An 8532-nucleotide genomic window follows, 5' to 3' on the forward strand; every position below is an offset into this window, starting at 1 on the left:
GGGGATGCTGCCGGCACCCGGGCAGCGGGACAGGCAGCTCCGGCTGGGCTGGTGTCTCCAGCCAGAACCCTATGGCCAGCTCTGCTGGCTCCTCTGGGGCCGCCGCCCCTGGGCAGTTACAAACTACCCACCATCCCACCTGCCAGCAACGACCTCTATTTACATACTCCTTTTGGTATTTTGCTTTTAATCATTTACACTTTCTTTAGATAAATTCAGGTGGGACGTTTATAACAACGGTCTTCCTTTGTTATAAAGATTCCCGGGACCATCGTATAAAAGTGCAGAATATTTCCATGAGCATAGAAATCCTGATTTCCTTAACTGCCCCACTGAGTATGGGGGAGCATTCAGATTATTTTTCTTTTTTGTAACCACGGTTTATCATGGGGTAAACCATTCACGCACCCCCTCCCTACGTGGTGGTGTGTGTGGGAGCCACGGACTAGGAGAGGCTGCGTTTTAATAAAGGGCTCTGGACTTGGAAACTGCCCTCCAAGGGACCTGCTGTCGCCCTGCCGCTCCTGGTGCTGCCCCATGACCGCTCCCATCTCTGTGAACCCACGAGTCTTCAGAAGTGGCCGGAGTTCAGAGTGCCTAGGAGGGAATAAGCCTTCATTTGTCTTGCAAATTAAACTCTATTAACCCCACAGGCTGCTCCTTGAACATGCTTCTCATATTAGTTACGCTGCATACATTATGTAGATTCCATGTTTTCAGCATATTAGATGCAAAATATCTGAAAATTCTAGAATGTTTCTAAAACCAACTAAATGAATTCTAATGCTCCCATATGTAGGAAGTTTGGAGAAAACATGGTAGCTAATTCTAAGTTTGTATGATGTTCGATTATACAGATTATAATTGACAGCTAAATATCAAAAATCAAAGACAGGAAATAATCCAGGAAATAATTCTGTTTGCTTGATGTTTCCTCCCAAAAAAGATTTATCTGGCACAGAGGTGAAAATACCTTAATATGAAAAATTTAAAGATTGTTTCTTGTGAGATATGACCTAAGAGAGAGTCTGTGAAATGCAGAATTTCCTACTTTTTCCTGAAGGAACTACATGATGTCAGCTACCTCATCTGCTCCCCAGTGATGGATGGACCACTGGAACGGTCTCAGAAATCTTGGAAAACCGGAACGTTTCCATACAAATTTGTGAACAGTTTGCCAATCTCTACAAAAAGTCCTGCTGTGACTTTGACTGGGATTGAGTTAAACCCGCTGCTCAATTTGGGGAGAATGAGCAGAACAGTCTTTCAAGAACGCAGTGTGTCTCTCCGATTACCCAGGCTTCCTTTCCTGCCATTAGTTTTGTAGTTCTCAGCATACCTTCCCCGCAAATGTCATCGGCAGACATCGATTTCTTTTATTATTGTAAATGGAACTATGGTTTTTCAATTTCCAATACTGTTAGTATGGAGTACAGTTGAGTAGTTCTTTCGAAAAATTTTTGGGATTTTTGTATGTAGACAATCATGTCTATTACAGAGGCAGTTTTCTTCCTTTTCTAAAATGTTTTTTCTTGATGTACTGAATTGGTTAGGACCTCCAGTTTAATAGGTGTCACAGAGTGGCCTGTTTGCTTTGACCCTGATTTTAGAGGTAAAGCATTCACTCTCTCATTAGCTAGGATGTTACATAAAGGTATTCACAGGTGCCTTCTTTAGGAGGTTAAGAAATTTCTTTATATGCATCTACTGAGATGATTACAGATGATTTTTTCTGTTGATACGGTGCATCGATGGTTTTAAAATATTGAACAGTTTCATATTCCCAAGATAAGCTCAACTCGGTGATGTCGCATCATCCTTTTTATGGTTTCAACTTGCTAATGTTCTTGAGGATTTTTGCATCCATGTTTAGGAGAGAAGCTGGTCTGTAATTTTAACGCCTTTATCTGGTCGTGGTATCAAGGTAATGTTGGCATCTTTAGGGGAGTTGGAAAGTGTTTCCTCCTCGTGTATTTTCTGGAAGAGTTTTCGTAGACTTGACATTTCTTCTGTAAACAGCTGGTGGAATTCACCAGTGGAGCCATCTGGCCCACGCTGCCGTTAGGTAACGTCTCGCTCTCTGCCTCGTAATACTTTGTGCTGAGATTCATCTCATGCCCCCGCAGCCGCTTCCGGTTTCTTGGATTAGCATCCGCGGGATCCGTTCCCCTCCTTCCACTTTTAACTTAGCTCCATCTTCCTACAGTGGGGTCCTTGTAGACAGCACATATTTGGGGTCTTGATTTCTTTCTCCTGCAATTTCACATTTTATTTTCATAACTGAAGCACGTAAACTGCTTACGTTTCATGTGATTACTGACGTGACTGGTCAGAATATGCCATCTTATTAGTTTATCGACTGGCCCATCTGTTCTTTGTTCCCTTTTTCTCCTTTTCTGCCTGATTTTGGACAGAAAAACAAAAAACGGTCATAGCCAATTTTTGTCCCACGGAAAAGCTTGGCTTTGGGCCCAGATACGAAGATATTTATTGAGATCCAAGAGATCTGATAAATTTTGTTTATGTAGCAAAAACTCACTGGAACCTCACTGGCAGTGGGGAGGTGACATCTGAGGAGGGACGTCTGCTCATCACACACCTGAAGGCCCTTCTCACCATACCTGGCTCTGGTTGTTCGACCCAGCCCATCCCGACACGTATGTTTGTCAACAAGTAAGACAGTTACAACGCTAACATCTCTGGGAGAGCCACCAAGTCAGGGAGGGTGCAGATGACTCACGTCACCTCTCCTCAGGCACCAGAGTCCTCAAAGGACCTGAGAAGTAGGCTTTACTCCAGAGAGAATGGTGATGAAAACCATAGGCTCCGAAAGGTTATAAAACACGTCCAGTGTTGCGTGATGTTTGTTCTAGACCACGAGTTCGCCTCCTAAAATTACGAATCCTGAGTCGAATATTTCTAGAAGAAAACACACATTTACTGGTTGATTTTATTGAGTGACATTGTCATCCTGGGAAACGTCCCAGTTAGCGACGCTGCCATTTGTTCCCACAGCAGTCCGCACTCACGGCAAGCGGCATCCTCCAGCCTTCCCTCCCTTCCTCAGCAAAGCCTGCACGGGTTGACCGAGCACCTAGGGGACCGTGTCTTAATGTCACTCACAGGACAGCGAAGGAGCAGACAGGCAAACCCTGACAGGCTGTTCAAAGATTTTTAAAGGCAAAAAAATAAGAATACGCTTCTATTTATATATCGTGACCTATCTGAAGGGGAGACGAAAATTATTAGTTTCATGTGCTTACTAGCTTTTCGTTCAATCAAAATAATGTCCAAACACATGAAATATCTAGATTAAATTAATAGAGAGTGACCCTCGATATGAAGGAAGCAAATGTGCCCTCTGTTAGTCCTTATACTGTGGGGTTTTTTTATTTTTTTATTTTTTTTCCACTCTATAGGTCTGGAGAAAGGCAGGGTTGATGCAGATGGCTTTTTTTTTTTTTTTTTTTTAAGCTACGGCAACCACCAAGTGCACATTCGCCTGCTGTGGACAACCCTTAGCCTGATGGACAGGAAGAACACCATTCAGTTTCCAGCGTCTCCCCCTCCATTAGCCTTAAAATGGTGACTGGCCTAGTACATGACTGACGAATTCAATCCAGGCAAACAAATGCGTGTCACAAAGGTGCCCCTTCTGAACTGGTCAATGCGCTAGAGGGAGTTATAAGTAGAGGTAGCGAGAAGTAATGAGAGAGAGATAGGGTACTTATCTTGGTTGAAATTCAACTTCTCGACTTGACTTCATTGAAAAATCAAAAAGCACACATGCAGCACCTAAGAAATGCACCGTTTTCAAACACATGGAACATTTACCAAGACAGAACATGCGTTGGAACGTGAAGTAAATTTAAACAAGTTTTAAAGGACCGAAATGACAAAATGATTGTTGTCTGATTGCAGGAGAATTAAACTAGAAATAGTCCAAAGATAAATTAGAAACTACACATGGATCAAAGAAGAAACTGAGGAAATCTTGAAACTATTTTGAAATGAATAACAGTAAAAGTACAATATATCAAATCTTGTGGGATGCGGCTAAAGCTGTATTTAGTGGGAAATATATAGCTTTAAAAGATTGTATTAGAAAAAAAGGATAGTTGAACAATCAAACAGGAAGCTTCCTTCTAAGTAGCTAGGAAAAATAAATCAAACCTAATAAAAGTAGAAAAAATGAGATAATTTTTAAAAGGGTAAAATATGTAAAGTAGGAAGCAGACCATCCATTCCCTAGAAAGAAACACATGTTGCCCTTTTCAAGGATGAAAAGGCCATGTAACCAGACACTACAAACATTAAAAAGAAAAAATCTTAGAAATAGCTTTTGCCAATAAATTAAACACCTTAGATGGAATGAAACAATTCTGTGAACAATGCAAAATACAGGAACTGATTCAAGAAGAAAGAGGAAACGTAAATAGCTATGTCAGTGAAATGATTTGAATCTGCAATTAGAAACCTTCCCAAGAAAGAAAACTCCAAGCCCAGGATGCTTCAAAGGCAAATTCTTTCAAACATTAAAACAATACGAATTAGACGCAGATTCTGTCAAAGGACAGAGAAAGATGAAAAAGTTCCCATCTTGTTCCCAGTACATTCCTGACATCCATAGCTGGAAAATACATTGAAAAGAATTACAGGCCAATCACTCCTGTAACAGACACAAAATCCTAAACAAAATATTAGATCAAAGTTCACAATATATAAAACTGATAAGTCACGATCGACTTGTATTAAAAAAATGAAGACTAGCACTAAAAAAAGTAATTCACTATGATAACCAAGGAAAAAAAGTCAATGCAGAAGATTTGATAAAATTCATCAATTTGTATTCATGGTGAAAACTCAGCAAACTAGAGACTGAACGGACCGTCCTTATTCTAATTAAAGATATTGATAAAAAAAACTCTCAAGAGCTAAATATTAAACCTGAATGGTGAAACATTAAATGCTTTCCCCTTGAAGTCATGAACAAGACGAAGATGTCTACGTTACCAATTTTATTCGACATTGTACACAGATGCAATGGTTGCGTATATAGAAAAGTCAAAAGAGTGCAAAAAATCAATAAATGAATTTAGGAGGCTCACTTGATAAATTAATATATAAAAACCAATTATAATGTTGTATACTAACAATTTAAAATTGATAAGACCATTTACGATAGCAATAAGAACATAAAATATATTCAGAATACATTTAATAACCAATGTGTAAAATTTCTACACTAAAAACCATAAAATATTGTTGAAAGAAATTAAAGAATTAAATGACAAAAAACATCGTGTTCTTAAACTGTAAGATATTACTGATTTTGGATTATCCTCCGATGATCTATAAAGTCAATGTAATCCCAACCGAATTTGCAGGAGGCTTTTTTTGGAGAGGTTTTAATTACTGACGAGTTGATCATAAAAATTATGAAAATTCACAGGCTCTAGAATAGCCATAATAATAGAAAAGAACAAACTTGGAAGATGCACAGTACCTCGTTTCAAACTTGTAGGGTGAAGCCAGTCATGATGGTGTGCTACTGGCGTAGGAATAACAGAACAAGAATTCAGAAACAGACATCCACGTACGGTCGACTGGCTTTTGACAAAAAAACACACCTAAGCAACTTAAATGAAAGGTTAAGTTGGTGGAACCACTGGATAAAAACACAGAGGAAAAAAGGGCACCTTGATGTCCTGTGTCGCATCACACGCGAAAGTAAACTTTACGTGGGTTACACGCCTAATCGTGGAAGACAGCACAGAAACTTCAAGGAAGTGGCATCTTGGAGGAGGCAAGGGTTTTTTTTTTTTGTTTAAAGACAGGTCACAAAATTCATCAATCGTAGGAGACTGATATTTGGCTTCATTAAAATTAAGGACTTCTATTCCTCGAAAGGCACCACCGAGAGGGTAGAAGGCAAGACCTGTACTGGAAGGAAATATTTGTAATAAACATGTGAATAAGACCTGCACAAATATATAAATCTCTGCAACTAAACAAGGAAACAATCTGATTTTTGAACGGACCAAAGGAAGATGTAAGTACAGTTCATAAGCACATGAAAAGATGCTCAATATCATTATTCAGTAAAAAACACAAATTAAAACCACAGTGACCTACTCCTATATAGCAGTAACATGGCTAAAATCAAAAAAGACTGACAATACCAAATACTGGCAAGAAAAAATGGTATTCTCATATCCTGCTCATATATTCTTTCTTTTTTTGAAAATAATTGGCAATATCTACTAAACCTGAACGCAAACCTATTCAATGGCAAACTAATTCCACTCCTAGGACTATTCCTAAGAGAAATGACTGCCTGTATCCACTAAGAGATTAGAGTATGAGTGTTTTTTTAGCTTTATTTGAAATAGCCAGAAACTGAAAACAATCCAAAACTTCAACAGTTGAATCGATAAAATGTATTATATTCATGTAATGGAATGCTACTCAAGAATAAACAAAAAACAACCTCCTGCTATATACAGTAATATCAATGAATCTTATACACATAATGATAACCAAAAATATCCAGACACAAAAGGCATCATTCATCCAGCAGACAGAATATCAGTAAGGACATAGTTCTACACAACACCATCATCAATCAACTGGATATAATTGACATTTATGGACTACTTCATCCAACAGCAGCAGAATACACATTCTTGTCAAGCTCCCACAGAACATTCACCAAGACAGGCTGCATTCGGGGCCAAAAAGCACACCTTAACAGATTTAAAATAGAAGTTATACAATGTCAGCTCTCAGGCCACAATAGAATTAAACTAGAAATCAGAAACAGAAAGAAAACTAGAAAATCCCAAAATATGCGGAGATTACCCAACACACTTATAAATACTGCATGGGTCAAAGAAGAGATTTCAAGATAAATGAAAAAATATTTTGAATAAAAGCACAACTGATCAAAATATACAGGATGCAGCGAAAGCAGTGCGTAGAGGGAAATTTATAGCATTGAATGCATATACTAGAGGAGACGACATATCTAAAAGCAGTAATTTAAGTTTCCACTTTAGGAAACTAGAAAATTTGGCACAAATTAAAACCTAAGCAAGCAGAAAATAATTAGAACAGAAATCGACAGAGAAAAATCTACAAAATTAAGAGCTGGTTCTTTGTAAAGATTAATATAACTGACAAACCTCTAGCCAACCCAACTAAGAATGAGAGAGGACACAAATTATTTATATCAGAAATGAAGATGGGACATCACTACAGATCCCATGGACATTAAAATGATAAAGGAATACTATGAACAGCTATGTCCACAAATTTGATAACCTAGGTGAAATGGAACGATTCTTTGAAAGACACAATCTGCCAAGCTCATACCAGAAGCAACAATCTGAACAGGCCCATCTCTATTAAAGAAATTCGTATCAGATAGGTACTAGTCTTCCTGGGGTGACCACTTCGTAAGGTATATGAAGACCTAATCACTATATTACACATCTGAAACTAACAACATAGTGTATGCCAACTGTAAATTTTAAAAAACTTAAAAAAAAGAAATTGAATCAATAGTAATTAACTTTCCAAAGTAGAGAGCACCAGGCCAAGATGGATTCAATGGTGAAGTCTACCAAACATTTAAGGGAGAAATTATACCGAAACTTTTCAATCTCTTTCAGAGGATAAAGTCAGAGGAAATACTTCCTAACTCATTCTATGAGGCCAACATTAACCTAATATTAAAACCGGACAAAGACATTACAAGAAAATATAGACCAGTATCTCTCATGAACATAGATGTAAAAATCCACACCAAAATACTAGCAAATCACATACAATAATGCATAGAAAGAATCATACCACCCTATAACCAAGTGGGATTTATCCCAGTTATGAAAGGCTGGTCAAACATTTGAAAATTAATACAACCCATCAATCAACAGGTTAAAAAATAAAAATCCCAGGATCATATTAATAGATGCACAGAAAGCATGAAAAATCAAACACTGACTCATAACAACTTGCAATAAACTAAGAATAGAGAGAAAATTCCTCAATTTGACAAAGAATATCTACAAAAAACTTACAGCTAACATCATAATGGTGAGAAACTTGAAATTCTCTCACTAAAGTCAGGAAAAAGGCCACTATCCCTCCCTCTGTTCCTCCCAGCTGACAACCGAAAGTGCTAGCTGATGCAATAAGACAACGCAGTAAAAAGTACGTCAGTTAGGAAGGAAGATGTAAAACTCTTTGTTCACAGATGACATAATCATCTATGCAGAAAACCCAAAATAACCGACAAAAACGCCTAGTACTAATAAGTATCCAGCAAGGCTGCAGGACACGAGGTCAATATATAAGACAATCGAATTACCAGCAATGAACAAGTGGAAAATGAAAAACAATATCGTTGACTTAGCACCGCCCCCCCCCAAAGAGAAGTACTTAGGCATAACTGTAACAGTATATATTTGAGGAAAACTATAAAACTAATGAACAAAAAGAACAAGTTTGGAAGACTTAACACTATCTACC

At 38.0% G+C, this 8532-nt stretch overlaps 1 long non-coding RNA gene across 5 annotated transcripts in view; it reads right to left on the reverse strand.

Moving 5' to 3' along the window:
• LOC105299533 overlaps window positions 1-8532 on the reverse strand; it is a 183894-nt gene that overhangs the window by 46907 nt on the left and 128455 nt on the right. The window contains exon 4 of one of the 5 annotated variants that reach the window (XR_002783101.1): window positions 2770-2919. The exons of 3 other annotated variants lie outside the window; for them this stretch is intronic. This is a non-coding gene — a long non-coding RNA (uncharacterized LOC105299533). Of the gene's footprint in view, window positions 1-2769; window positions 2920-5924; window positions 5944-8532 lie in introns of those variants that run through there. One more of the 5 variants, XR_002783102.1, reaches the window with a different exon arrangement.

This window comes from Pteropus vampyrus, unplaced genomic scaffold (assembly GCF_000151845.1).
Source record: "Pteropus vampyrus isolate Shadow unplaced genomic scaffold, Pvam_2.0 Scaffold188, whole genome shotgun sequence".
NCBI lineage: Eukaryota > Metazoa > Chordata > Mammalia > Chiroptera > Pteropodidae > Pteropus > Pteropus vampyrus.